Genomic DNA, 12895 nt, shown 5'->3' on the forward strand with positions numbered 1-12895 from the left:
CCACCCTGTATCCATCAGTCACAGGGCCCTGACTGCCTCAGGCCACAGTCGTCTACTCAGAGTCATATATATTCTTTCATGTCCAAACAACTCAGGGCGGGGGACTTTGACTTGTGGGTTATGGCTGAGCAATTGTTCTCGTCTTTGACTCTTGTATGGTCTCTGCTGTATCAACTTGTTGATGCTGTTGTGTGTTCCTAGACCACTCGGTGGGCAGCGGCTGCTCCCCTGAGGGAGAGGGCACAGGTCTGGGAAAACAATACCTGAGGTCTTAGATCATTTATGACAAGTCAGTAGATACGTTCCTCACCTCGATTTTGTTATTTGTTGGAGGAAAGTCAGACATCCCTTGCCCAAGGGTTGTTCTGAAAGTAACAACGTGTTTGAGGGAATTGAAAGTACTTCAGATGAGTGCATCCAGCTGTGCTGTGGAGTAGCCGGATGCAACTGGAGACCTGGTCTATGCGTCTTCCTGTGTAATTGAACCTTTATTGTCTCACCTACAACTAAAAAGAGTCGGCACTTGATGTTCACGAAGGCCCTTTCCTGTATAAGGGGGATCTGTGCTGTGAAGGTGGGTTCCTGTGATTTGAGGGTGCATTCAAACGTTACCTTCCAAAAGGGACTTCCTAAATAAAGCCTCCCTCCATCTTATATGACTCCGTAGGCTCTGTCGTCAGAAATCGTTGTTGACTTAGTCAGAGGTTAAGCTTCCAGAGAGCAGAGCTCTTGCCTTTGCTGCCCGCTGTGGTTCCAGATCTTAAGACCGTTCCTGGCTCAGAACAGATGCTTACATGTTTGGGGGGACCGAAGGGGAGGGAAGGGAGCTGGGACATGGGTTGTTTGGGTCACTACTCCTTGGGAGAGGAGGCTGAGGAACCTGGGTCCCTTGTCAGGCTGTCTGAACGTGGAAACGGGCTTCTCCGCTCACATCTTGGTTAGCTGACTCCGTAGTTTGGTGTGGAAGATGGGGACAGCAGTGAGACGGAGACAGGCAGGCTTCTCGCCAGCTCTCGGCAACTCCTTTCCTTGGCTCTTCAGGAGAGACCCACCAGCTCTCCTTAATCTTCCTGCCTGGTTGGCGTCCCAGACAAGCGGTTAAGAGCATGGCCCGCTGCTGGTGGCGCACACCTTTAATCACAGCATGGGGGATTTAATCACAGCACAGAGACAGGCAGATCTCTGAGTTCGGGGCCAGCCTGGTCTACAGAGTGAGTTCCGGGACAGTCAGGGCTGCACAGAGAAACCCTTGTCTGGGGTTGGGGTTGGGGTGAAGAGCCACAGGCATTGGGACTTGGAAGTCTGTGCTCCAGGTGCCATGTGTGTATTACTGTCAGAGCCTCTGGGACCCAGTGCTGGGAAAGTTAAATGCTCATGCATCTCACGTGCCACATCACGATGGTCTTTAGTTCCCTTGTGTATGACTCTGAGAACACAGGACTCCCGGCGGTGACCGAGGTTTGTCGTAGGAAGGATGGCGTCCTGGCTACCCGATGGCTGCTGTGAGCTTTGCTCTAGGTTTGAAACAGCCACCACCTGAACCTGGCCAGAAACATAACTATTTATGAAGCTGGGTGGGACCAAGGAAACACAAAAAGTTAAAAAACCAAAAACGACCTCCTCCCAACCCGAACAGGAATCATGGGATTCCCACCAGCTCTACAGAACACTTACGGGGTGTGAAAATACCCCAAGGAGCTCCGCCTACTCCATAGGCAGCCCATCTTGATGGGGACACTGATGCAAACAACTGACATGTCACCTGTAATCTTTGGGCCCGAGTCCAAGGTGCTTCACTGCCTAAGCCGACCCATTTTCTTTCTTTCATCCTTGTGTGCACTGAGGTGATTCTGTATCGTTCACTCTCCATGAAGAGGTGTGTTCTCCTCTGCCTGGGGACGGCTTGTTCCTCCCACTCTACCTACAAGATCCCACAGCACAGTGTACCCCTTGAGGCTGGGAAGCAGCAGGAACCCAGACCTCACATTTGAGACTAGGCTCTGCATATCTAACTAGGTGAAACCCACTCAGCCATCTGGAGTCTCCCCCCCACCCCCACTTAAAATGACTCACTAGAGTTCATTCAGTACCCATAAACGGCAGGTAGCCTCGACAGTACATGTTTACTTTAATAAGAGCTGGGTAGGTGCTAGTAGGTGTGTTTTGTAAGTCTCTCCGCTGGATTCTGTGTTCTCCGGAGACAGGACAGTGCCTTGCCTAATCTGGATTGAGCCTGACACCTGCCTCATTGTAGGTACTAAAATGTACCTTGGTGAACATAAAAAGGATGCTTTCAGAGGAGTGATAACCTACAGAGTGTGCTAGTCACGCAGGATTTGAATGCTGACTTGGACCTGGCAAGGTCTTAAATTCATTCACGTGGAAAAAATGTTTACTTGGCACCTCCAATGAATGAGTCGTCAGCACCAGGGAAGGCAACCCAGGCAGAGCATGTGGCACGAACAAAGGGCAGGCTGGGTGTGGGTGGTCATGCAGAGACCAGCTTTGTATTTCCTCAGGAGCAACAGAGGTAATGAGGTAAATAGCACCTGAGTCCTCTGAAAGAGCGGCACGGGCTTGATGCCTGAGCAGGAATCTAGGCTTTTGTTTTTTTGGTTATGTTTTGGAGACTGACTGGTAAACGCTGGCTGGTCGGAAAGTTGATTTAGAGGCAGGAGGACTCCGCCATTAGACCAGGCGTATGGAAAACGTAAGTGGGTAGAAATGCAAGTTTAGGGACTGGGGAGTGTGCTAACCCAGCGTGCACAAGCCCCCGGGTCTGACCCCCTAGCACATGCAAACCAGGTGTGATGGTGCACACCTGCGATCGTTACTCAGGTAGAAGCAAGAGAATCTGAAGTGGAAGTCTGAAGCCTGGGCTATGTGAGATCCTCTGCAAAGACAAAACAAAACAAAACAAAAGTAAAGAACAAGTGCCGTGCTGGTTTTGGGGGCTGACCCCCAGGAGGCTTTAGCTGTTTGGGGCACTGGTTCCATCAACAGTGTGAGGGTGTCTTCTCTCAAGGTTCTCACACAATTTTGACTCCATCTCTCTCCCCCCAGCCCCTGAAGCTCTTAGGTAAGCAATCAAAATGTGGAGGGCATTGAACTCCCAGACCGGAGTCCTGCTGTAATTATAGCACAAAATATCATTTATGGAGCCTGCGGTAGGGAGGATTCGAGGTACCAGCGGATCAAATGACCTTTGGTAGAAGAAATTTTATTCTTTATCATGAAAGAGAAATAAAAATTACTCACTGGGCCTGTCATCACTATTGTCTAGATAATTCTCAGTGGAATGCCTCCATGAGTCCCCTGCATTTTAAATCTATCCCCAGCTAAGACTGTCACAGTGGGCGGTACAGTTAGCAAATCTGTATTTTGGGGCCTTGCTTTTCCTTCTGTTTTGGTATTAGTCACATAAATACACTTGGCTGGTTGAGTTCCCACAGATGTTGCTTTTCAAAGGCCCTAGTGGCCTAAGCTCAGCCACCTGCATCAAAATGATAAGATGCGCTCTAGGTAAATTATCTTTGAAGGATGAAATCAAAGTGCCTTTGTGTGGTTTGCCAGAGATTGTCAGTATCAGCTGAGCTACAGTGTGGCTTCTTTCTTTCTGTTTTAAAGTCTGTTTATGTTGTGTGTATGCGTGCTTTGCCTGGATGTATGTACATGCACTGCGTATGTGCCCAGTGCCCACGGGGCTCAGAGGAAGACATTAGTTGAATTACAGATGGTTGTGAGCCATCACGTGGGCATCTGGGACCGAACTTGGGTCCTCTGCAAGAGCAGCCAGTGCTGTTAACTGCTGAGCTGTCTCTCCGGCTGCACAGCGTGATTTCTGTAATGCCCTTAGCAGAAGCAGCCTGTGCTGGGCTCTGATAGAGAGGGATGTGGTTGTCTGGGTGGGAAGCTCTTTGCCAGGGTTGACCACAGGAGGGAATGCACAGCCTGTCTGCAATTTTGGACTTACCCTCCACATTCTCCACCAAATATATATATATATATATATATATATATATATATATATATATATATATATATATAAATGTTTTTTTTTTTTTTCTCACAGAGGTCTAGTAAATTCTGTTCTTTTGGGTCACACAGGTGAGTGTGGATGCAGGAGGAGTAACCTTCTCAGGTACATGTGGGCTGATGCACTGGGTTAAACTTCTGGGAGTGTTGACTCTCCTCTTGCTTAAGTGTTCAGGTTTTATAACAAGCATGGAGGGCAGTGAAGGTGAATCAGGTTTAGATAGACCCTGCTTCGCTCCCCCCCCCCACTTCTGCCTTGGTGGAGCAGACAGTTTGTCCACTCATGGTTCTGTCCTGGGTTATATAATGGAGGACCCTTCCACAGGCTCAGGGACTGGGTTAAACATTATTCACTAGCTGACCTGTGAACTGTTATCTTTCAGTAAAACTGCTTCCTGGAGCAGCTGTTTATATAGGAGCCGACAGGGAGAGACTCTGCTATCTCTGTAATTCTGAACACACGATTGATTTCTAATTACTATTAGATAAGATGCCGGTGAGCCTAGGTCCTTATGACTAATGGTAGTAGATGACCATGCTTATGTAAAAGTTGACTATACCCAGACCATCACACAGGCAAAGAAGACAACCCTTGGGCTGTCATTGCTGAGGCCATTGCTGACCATAGCCCCCATTTCCCACCTCTAGGCAAAGTCCCTGTTTATCCTATTTCCTTTACCAAATTTTTTAGAAATTCGATGATGCTTTCCAGTTGAGTGGACCCATTCCCTAAGTATCCCCTGGTGACCATGGTCCATACGAGGGCTGGATATCAATGTATAAAGTAGTGTTTGTGCTCACTCCAGCTTCTCCATCTTTACCTGTTCTTCAGGTCCCTGCTTGCTGGCTTCCACCTGGAGTTCATGTGTTCTGGCTGGGACCATGCTGAGAACTTCAGTTCAGCCTTGAGGCCCTGCTAGAGCCTCTGAATACACAGACTGACAGGATTCTCTGGGGTCAGGGCGAGGGTCCGCATTCTCTGAGTGGCTCACTGGGAACAGAGGCATCCGCTCTTCCCAGTGGCTAAGGTTAGCTTTGCAGAGACTATCGGGGGAGAGTGGATGGATGACACCTGGCCTTGCCTGATACCCAGGGTGCCTGCATCTCCTCCAGTCCCCACTCTTCCCCCACAGCAAAAAGAGAATCGGAGCACTTCTCTGGTGCTGTAGAAGAACGCCACTGTGTCGGGTCTCCCACCAGAGGTCAGGGCCAATGGCTCGTGTGGAGTGAGCATCCATGCTCCAGACTCTGTGTTCTGGAGATCTCAACATCCGTCTGGAGTGTCGCTGTCTCCATCCAGGGTACCACCATTCTTACCTACATCCTCACCGTCAGCAAGGGGTTTTCTGGGGTTCAGAGCTATATAGATCTCGGTTTAACTCTGGTTATTTTACCCAGAGTAGAATGCTGTGGGGAGGTGGTTAGAAAACCACACATTATTAGCTCCACATGGCTGTGGCTATAGGCTCCCATTATAGAGTGTAACTCTCAGACTCCGTTATAAGGAACCTTCATGACTTCTTCACCTCTCCTACCCCAAGTTTGGTGTCTGTGTTTGGGCATTTCTGGCTTGTTACTTAGGTTCCTAAAACAGGTACAAACTAAGAGTTCCCTGTTGAAGCTGCATGTTGTGGTACATATCTTTAAGCCCCGCCGCTGTGAAGCAGGTACATACAGGTGAATCCCGAAGCCCAAGGTCAGCCTAGACTACACAGTGAGGTCGTGTCTCAGAAAAGGTTCCTTGTTGAATGGAAAATGCATTCAATCCTTTCCTCCCACTAACCATCAACAAAAAGAGAGAGTTGACTCGCTTTAAATGTCCAACAGCAGGTTGATTCCTTGATGGTACTGGGACTTGGGCGAGGGGAATCCATTTCCTGGCTTTCATTGTCTCAGTGCTTTTGGGCACAGTGGGGTTGGCTTTTCAGTTTCCATAAACCTTAGCGAGGATTCGGTCACTTGCCCTGGACGTCGTCTCCTTAATTCACGTCTTGAATACCTGCCTTAGGTCGCCCTTCTTCCTGCAAACACCCTGTCTTCCCGTCCTGACTTTTCTGGGTCTTTCTCATTCCTTCTAGTCGACGTTGGTTCTGTAGTCTACCACCCTGCTCTGGGCTGATCATCAATCTAGAAATCCTCACCAACCAGCCTTCTGTTTCTAAATGTCAGACCCCAGCTAGGGTAAAAGTTACTTTTATTCTGTCATTTTTTCTTTACACTGATGGTCATGGCCAAGAACCTCAGCATGCCAAGGTCACGCTACAGCACCGACCGACCTGCAGTCCTCAGCCCTCCCTGCTCCTGCCGTACATTATGGTGAAATTGCTGATAAGTCATGCTGACCGAACTACATTTTCTATAAAGATACACGATTATTTAAACCGTTTTCCTACAGATTTTTTTTCAGTTTCCTGATTCCCTCTAGTGAATTAATATCACTTGTAATATTCCAGACATGGTTGCACAAACTGCCAACCCATGGGCTCAGTTTTGTTTGGGTTTACATGTTATTTCTTTTTCTCTCTAGTGTTTTGAGTCAGGGTTTCTCTGCGTAGCTTTGGAACCCGTCCTGGAACTTGCTCTGTAGACCAGGCTGGCCTCGAACTCAGAGATCCTTCTGCCTCTGCCTTCTGAGTGCTGGGATTAAAGATGGGCGCCGCCACCACCACCCAGCATGTTCGTTCTTAAAAGTTTGAAATGGGTGCAAATTCTTTAAAATATGGGAGCATTTCACACAAATCTAGACTTGCAGATTCCTCTGAGAGATGGGTAGGCTTAGCTGGTGATGTCTTCCTGTGTCATCGCCTGTGGGCGTTCCCCCGCCTGTGGGCGTTCCCAGCTGTCCAGCGATAGTCTTCTTGAGCTGCTGTCACTGGCTTATCTGTTCGACCCCGCTGTATATTTTGGTGTGACACTTTGGCTTCACATTGTTAAAGTTCCTAATTTTCTACATCTCCAGCTACTATTCAGGAGAGATTGAAATGGATTCTGTTATTCCATTCCCTGCCCGCCACCTCATTTCTCCATGATCCACTGGTCGAGTATTCTATCCATCAAAACTCACTCACTTCCTGTGTTCTCCATATATTCCACGTGCTGGCAGTTTTGTGAAGGTTAAAAAGGGGAGCAACTGGCTGGGCACGGTGGGATGCGACTTTAATCCCAGTGCTTGGGAGGCAGGGCAAGCAGGTCTTTGAATTCAAGGCCAGCCTGGTCTACGTAGGGAGTTCCAGGCTAGCCAAGGCTGCATGAGACCTTGTCTCAAACAACACCATCAACAAAAAAGGAAGCGTGTGTCAGCTCTTTCCCAGCTGCTGTTTTCCACTCTGAGACACATCTGTGGTTCAGTATCCTCTTGCTTCCCCGGGCCTCTGTCTTCTCAGCCTTCCCTGTTCTTTCTTGTTCCTCTCTTGACATCGTTTAGCAGTGTACATGTTTTATCTTGGAATTCCTCTCTGGATGGCGGTGGCCGGGGCTTTCTTTTCCTTTTGCTAGGCGTTCCCTGAGGCTTCTCTCTCTTCCTGTCACACTCTCCCCACAGGCTTCGCTTGGCACATCCATGCAGGCTGCCCTGGAGCAGGACTCCGGTTCAAGTCCCCAGAGCTACCAGGGAGCTTCTGCTGTGCCTCCTGCATTAAAGTCGCCACACGCTGACGTTGCCACCCCATTCTTCAATTGTACCACTGTATTTCTATGACACAAGGTCTCACGATGTAGCCCAGTCTGTGGTCCGGTGCCGCGGGGAGTGGACTAGAGCAGACACTCTGGGGGCAGCCAGCAAAGAGGCTGTTGCAGTGATAAGGGCCTGCCTTGGCCTGGAAACTGCGATGATAGAATGAAGGGCCGGGTGGAGGACCCACACCGAGCACTAAGCCCTAGGTTTGTGGCCACATACTCATGCCCTTCCTGATGAGCCCCCCAAATGTGAGGATTAAAAGCGTGTGTCGCCATGCCTGTTGAAAGCTGTGCCATACTGGAGTCCTACCTCATGAGGAGGCAGAAGGTGGTAGGGCAGCTGCCATAGACTTCTACAGGCTGGTCAAATTCTACGGAGTGTCATTTTCTTGAAGGTCTAGAGGCCAGAAGAACAAGATAAAGGTGTCATTAAGGTTGGGCCCTCTCAGGCCCCTGTCCTCGGCGTTCCTGACGGCAGCCTTCTCCTTGTGTCTTGGCATGGTCTTGTTTTCAGAGCATAAGGACATCCCCGGGTTCTCGCCCTCTTTTGAAAGGGACATCAGTCCTGCTAGATTTGGTCTCCTCCAGGCCTCATTTAACTTGAACTGCCACTTTATAAAGTCCCTAGCTCCAAAGGTGGTCCCATCGGAGATTATGGCCCCAGGCAGGGCCATCATTCAGTCCATGCTAGAAAGGGAGCCGCCAGCTGCAAGGTGGGAGCCGATATCAGAGCTGATTCGTAGAGTACACTGGGGAGGGTAAGAAATTCAAGGCGAATTATAAAAACCAACCCTCATGGAGGAGCAGACAGGCTAAGCGGACGGCTGGAGAGGGCCAGTGTAGGAGCGAGCAGGGGCCAGAGGAGAAGTGTGCAGCCCAGATGCCGTGTGCTGCATTCCAGCAGCTCCTCCTCGCCAGCCGGTCCTGGCAGCCTGCACATCTGGACGCCTGTGTTGCCACACCTGCTGTGGCTGACGCCATCTCAGCATGGAGAAATCTGAAGGGACAGGGTTGATGAATGCAACCTATTGCTTAGTGCGCTGTGTGGGTCCTCCACCCGGCCCTTCGTTCTATGGTCAGGGTTTCCAGGTCACGGCAGGCCCTTATCACCTGTGCGGATCGCCGCACCAGCCTCTTGGCTGGCCTGCCTCCAGGGTGTCTGCTCCAGTCCACTCCCCATGCCGCCAGACCACGGCCAGATACCATGGGCTGGACGCGAAGTTCTTCCCGGCAGGCTCCCTTTGGTTTGATTTTTAGCTCTTCCTTGAGCACGCCCAAGGACTTTCCCATGGCCTATAGCCATACCATTCTCTGTCCCAAACAGCCTCCCCCTACCTACCGCTGTCGAAATCCTGCCCATCTGTTGTCAGAGTCAAAGCCTCATTAATTCACGAAGTATTCCTTCATTTGTCCCAAGGCACAGCTCTTACGCATTTATATTCTGCTTGTAGTGGTGAATTTTTTTTTAATTTGTATTTTATTTTGTGTATGGGTGTTTTGCCTGCATATATGTTTGTGTATTACATGCATGTCTGGTGCCCGTTGGCTACCAGGAGAGGGTGTCAGATTCCCTGGAACTGGAGTTACCATCATGTGGGTGCTGGGAATTGAACCCCAGATCCTGTGATAGTGTAGCCAGTGAGCCCTCTTGACTACTGAGTCATCTCTCCAGCCTGTGGGAATTAGCTTTCTATCAGACCTCCCCTCTAACCTGACTTCGAATCCCTGGAGCACTGGGCAGCTTTATGCATTAGTGTAGGGTAGACTCGGTGCAAACACATGAATGGGGTGTGGGCTTGTAATGGAAAACTGAAGGAGTTATGTTCGTGGTTCGAAACAGACCTACCCTGCCTGAGCATGCTGATTGAAGGAGCGTTATGTGGGGCAAAGGAAGAGACTGGGATGTGGCAAGAAGCTGAAGGAGGGTCAGTTTTCGTCAGGGCTGGCTGGGTTTCTCAGACTTGAGTGCAGCTGGGTGAGGGAGGAGGGGTGGCATTAGCTGCCCGCCCCCCAACCCTTGCCCCCCAGATGTTAATATGTAGCCCTGGATGGTGTGAAATGCCCTGTACGGACCAGGTGGCCTTCAACTCCGCGCTCTGGCTGCCCCCGCCTCCTGAGTGCTGGGATTAAAGGTGTTCACTAGGAAGCCTGGCTAGCTTCCTTTCAGGAAGCATCAGAGTTCTCTCAAAATCCCCAAGTTAAAAGCAGTTTTCAGCTGTTTGAGTCTATGGCTGCCTGGCTCAGAACTGCTCGGCGCTGTCGAGCGGAGAGGAGGACAAGCAGGCATGGACTTCAGATCGCCATGAATTCCTGGTCCAGGCGCCACGTCCGACACTAGGCAGACCTCAGGGTGTTGGTCATCAGGGGCCTCTCCTAGCCAGACTGCCACCAGGGCTGCTTAAGGGAGTAAAGGTGAGCTCTGGGTGACTGTTAATAGTTCATCCAACCATGACATCCTTCTGTGACCCAGGAGAACTGTCCCTGAAGGGAAAGAAGTCAAGTGATGTGGGGTGATGTCAAAGTCTAGTGGTTTTTTTTTTTTTACATATGCCTAAAAATCTGGGCCCAAAAGCTGTGAGGCAGGGACTAAGTATATATTTTATGACTCTGTACAGGTGATTCTGGGATTGAGGTCTAATTTGTGGGCGACCATGAGCATTGGGATGATATCCCTCACCTGTCACTGAATTATTTATTTTAACTGTGTGTATCCCCTGCATGGATGTATGTATGTGCACCACAAGTGTGCCTGATATCCTTGGAGGCCAGAAGAGGGCAACAGATCCCCTGGACCTGGAGTTACAGATGTTGTGAGCGGCCATGTAGGTGCTGGAAATTGAACCCTGGTCTTCTGGGAGAGTAGCCAGTGTTCTTCAGCACTGAGGCATCTCTCCAGCCCAGCACTGAGATTTCACAGGTGTGATTTATTGCTGTTAGTGACACATGATGGCTGTCGGGTTTATACAGTTTTGATTGGCCTGTCTATCGCACAGATGAAGCCAGCTGGCATGGTTTGGGCAGGGCTGGACAACTCCCAGGGATGAGAAGAGGATGCTGTGACTTTTGACCCAGGGCTTGCTATTTATTTTGCTTCCTTTGAAGAAGGATTTGCTTGGGGCAAATGCATTGGTAGAGCATGGGCCTTGGGTTTGAACCTGAGTACCACAAAACAACAAACTAAACAAAACCAAAATAAGACCGTAAGTGGTGGTGCATGCCTTTAATCCCAGCACTCGGGGGGTAGAAAGCTCACAGGAATTAAACAAACAAAACCAGATTTTTTGGTATTTAAGTGCATGTGCTTGTGCACATGTACAGGTGTGTACAGGTGTACATGTACAGGTGTGTATGTATAAAGATGGGGTCAACCCTCAGTGATTTTTTTTTTTTTTTTTTTTGAGATGAGTGCCTCTCACTAGCCTGGAGCAGGCTTCCCAGCTCTGGAGTTACAAGTATATGCTACCATACCAACAGTTCCTGGGTGTCTTAGGATTTCTATTGCTGTGAAGAGGCACCATGACCACAGCAATTCTTATAAAGGAAAACATTTCATTGGGGCTGACTTTCAGTTCAGAGGTTTAGTCCATTATCATCATGGCGGGGAGCGTGGTGGCACACAGGCAGATGTGGTGCTGGAGAAGGAGCTGAGAGTTCTACATCTGGATTGGCAGGCAGCAGGAAGAGTGAACCTCAAAGCCCACCCCCTAGGGACACACTTCCTCCAGTAAAGCCACACCCACTCCAACAAGGCCACACCTCCTAATAGCGCCACTCCTTATGGACCAAGCATGCAAATACGTGAGTCTTTGGGGTCCATGCTTATGCAAACCATCACACCAGAGATCAAACTCAGGTCCTCATGCTTATAAGGCAAGAGCCAGCACCCATCTCTGAGCCCTTATGTGACTTGGCTCTTGCTGTGTAGACCAGGCTGGCCTTGAACTCACAGATCCACCTGCCTCTGAAGTGCTGGGATTAAGGGTGTGCGCCTCCATGCCTGGCTCTGGTGTTTTTGAGCATGAGATGTTTCGGGGAATCCCATGGTCATGCCTCTGTCTAGAGCACAGTCTGTGGTCTTGACATTTAAGTGGCTTTAAACACCTCTTCCTCCGCTTCTGTCTGGCTTGGCTCATGAGCACTCATGCCTGTGACATTTCTTGGGACATTTCCACCTACGTGAAACATTATCGTGGAACGGAGGCTTCAGATGGGGTTTTGCCTGGGACAGTCTGATAGGACAGGCAGGCCTTGCCACAAGCCCCACTCAGAGCAGGAGCAATGGAAACAGTGTCTTCCCTTCCTCCAAACAGCCTCCAGGGGAAAGCCCCACGGCTTCCACCCCTAGACACACACACCGAGGCCAAAGCAAGACCCAGCTTTTAGCCTTTGCAACTGAGCTGGACCCTGCTGGCTATTTGGGCCGCAGTGGTCTTGACCTCTTTAGGCACAGCTTCCAGCTCTGGCTTCCGGCTTGCTGTGTAGAGACTAGTGAAGAGTACTAACCTAAGGCTCTGTGGGGAGGGTGGGAGCCGAGAAGCCCTGGTCTGCCTTGGGCTTAGGAGCTGTCTTCGGGGCCTGTGAGCTATTTCTTTTCTGTGGGAAAAGCCTAGCAGTTTGAATCCTTTCTACTCTGACCCCTGACAGGAGCCTCCTAATGTCTCTCTGTTCATTTCCCCATCTTCCTAACTTGCAAAGTGCTCTGAGCTTTTCTTCTGGACCTAGGTATATCATTCTTTCTGGACAGGAAGAATCCAATTGTTTGGGAAGCAAATGGAGTCTAAAGAGTAATGTTATCAAGAGTGATGGACAAACACTTCTAAGCCTTTGCTGTCTGCCTGTCCAGGGCTCTGGTCCATCCCTGTCTGCCTGTCCAGGGCCCTGGTCCTTCCCTGTCTGCCTGTCCAGGGCCCTGGTCCATCCCTGTCTGCCTGTCCAGGGCCCTGGTCCTTCCCTGTCTGCCTGTCCAGGGCCCTGGTCCTTCCCTGTCTGCCTGTCCAGGGCCCTGGTCCTTCCCTGTCTGCCTGTCCAGGGCCCTGGTCCTTCCCTGTCTGCCTGGCCAGGGCCCTGGTCCTTCCCTGTCTGCCTGTCCAGGGCCCTGGTCCTTCCCTGTCTGCCTGGCCAGGGCCCTGGTCCTTCCCTGTCTGCCTGTCCAGGGCCCTGGTCCTTCCCTGTCTGCCTGTCCAGG

At 50.3% G+C, this 12895-nt stretch overlaps 1 protein-coding gene across 2 annotated transcripts in view; it reads left to right on the forward strand.

Moving 5' to 3' along the window:
- Pdzk1 (PDZ domain containing 1) overlaps positions 1–12895 on the forward strand; it is a 31964-nt gene that overhangs the window by 893 nt on the left and 18176 nt on the right. The window contains exon 1 of one of the 2 annotated variants that reach the window (XM_076574621.1): positions 4084–4107. The exons of the other annotated variant lie outside the window; for it this stretch is intronic. The gene's annotated coding sequence lies outside the window, so the exon portion shown is untranslated. Of the gene's footprint in view, positions 1–4083; positions 4108–12895 lie in introns of those variants that run through there. 2 annotated transcript variants of the gene reach the window in all.

The sequence above is a fragment of the Peromyscus maniculatus genome, chromosome 6, assembly GCF_049852395.1.
Source record: "Peromyscus maniculatus bairdii isolate BWxNUB_F1_BW_parent chromosome 6, HU_Pman_BW_mat_3.1, whole genome shotgun sequence".
Lineage (NCBI taxonomy): Eukaryota > Metazoa > Chordata > Mammalia > Rodentia > Cricetidae > Peromyscus > Peromyscus maniculatus.